Here is a 1,802-nt window from a genome sequence, read left to right as displayed (position 1 = left end):
TTACTGCAAACACCTGGGACTTACTATAGAGCAGCTGGAGTACGTTCCGCCCACACACAGGACAGGGAGCTGACAACCAAGGAGAGAGAGGAATCAATACTCTAGTTTTCTCCCCTCCATTTCCCTGTATCTCAGCAATATGGAACTTGTTACCAGTGAGAACCTGCTCGCTGACTTTAAACTGGTTTTCTTACCTTCTCAGTTCAGTTTTTCCATACCTTAACCGATGGTTTCTGGTATGACCGAGCAAATAAACTGCTTTCACTGAAATTTCAGTCTTGGAATCTACTTTGGGTTCCCCAATCTAAGACAGAAACATACTCATTTTCCCATCACTGGACTTCCAGGTTGTTTTCAATTTTTCATTGTTACAAACAAGGCTGCAACATTTATCTACAAACCTCTGGATATACACGTAGGAAGCTTTTGGTATTTCCACTAGTGAAACTGCTCAGTTGAAGGGTATGTGGATCTTCATCTTTAATAAATATTACCAACATCTGAAAAGCCCGACAATGTCAAGGACTGGCAAGAGTGCCACATGCGATGGGTGTGGAAAGGCAGCTCACTGTAGCAGGTGCTGGGGACTCAGTCGGGGTCTTGGAGAAGCACTTATTTATAGCAAGAATGTTTCATAAATGGTATCTGATAGAGTCAAGAGTAGTGGGGAATAAAAACAAGTGGCTTAGAAATAATTATAGATCTAAAGTCAACAAAATACTTTTTTTCTAATGTAAAAATACATACTTTTTTGAGAGGGAGGGGGAACAACTTAAACCAGAAAACACCTTCATATTAATCATTCTTCTCATATACTTCAAATTTGTACTTAATGCCTTTCTCCTCCTGGACATCAGAGAGAACACCTAGGTATTCTGGTAGAAGTTTATATTTCTCCAAATCAACTTCTGGAAGAAAGGTGTCACTTTCAAAGTCTTGCATGATCCTTGTCACAAATAGTTTAAGATGGCCTGGGTGATTCATGGCTTCCTTATAAACAGAACTGCCACCAACTATCCAAATCATGTCTACTTTATTTACTAATTCTGGTAGTTCAGTAAGTTTTAAGGCATCATCCAGACTTCTGGCAAGAAAATGAGCTCCTTGTGGAGGTTCCTTGAGTTCTCTGCTGGGAACTAAATTAATTCTACCCTTTAAAGGTCAATTCTTCTCAGGAATGGAGAACCAAGTCTTCTTACCCATAATCACCAGATTCTGTTTACCTTCTACTGAAGAGGTTGTGGTCATTCTCTGGAAATATCTGAATTCATTCCTGAGCCGCGGCCAGGGCAGGTCCCCGTTCTTGCCGATGCCCATGTTCTGGGACACAGCGACGATGCAGTTCAGTGAACGAACCATGACAGCAGCTGGAGCACCTCCGAGCCCGCTCGTTAAAACAGAACACGCGGTCAAGATTGGTGCGAAATTGTCAGATTCTAACCATTTAATTAAGTTTGATGAATTATAGAATTTGTGAGAATAGTAAGCAAATATTTGCCTGGGTTGCATCGTCAAAGGCATCAGATGAAGAGTTATTTCAATTTAAGGCATGTTTCTCAATAAATGCTTCATTTGCCCAAGCCAGAACTTTCAATTCTTATCCAATGTTATATATAGTTGTCTAGATGAATCTTTGAATTACTACAAAACTATTAATAACTGTTCACAATGCACATTGGATATCTACCTTGTACCTAAAGGCCATGATAATGATGGTAGAAATAAAAATGAATGAAATGGTCCCACATTCAAAGACGTACTATGCAGTAAAGGAAACAGATGTAAAACAAGCAAACACCATA

The 1,802-nt window shown here is 39.7% G+C and overlaps 1 pseudogene; it reads right to left on the bottom strand.

Moving 5' to 3' along the window:
- Positions 1 to 256: 256 nt before the first annotated feature.
- Positions 257 to 1,411, bottom strand: LOC103220134 (dihydrofolate reductase pseudogene; annotated as a pseudogene).
- Positions 1,412 to 1,802: the final 391 nt, after the last annotated feature.

The sequence above is a fragment of the Chlorocebus sabaeus genome, chromosome 14 (assembly GCF_047675955.1).
Source record: "Chlorocebus sabaeus isolate Y175 chromosome 14, mChlSab1.0.hap1, whole genome shotgun sequence".
In the NCBI taxonomy this organism is placed as follows: Eukaryota; Metazoa; Chordata; class Mammalia; order Primates; family Cercopithecidae; genus Chlorocebus; species Chlorocebus sabaeus.
The sequence above is the reverse complement of the archived record's forward strand: the minus strand, read 5'-3'. Positions and strand labels throughout refer to the sequence as shown.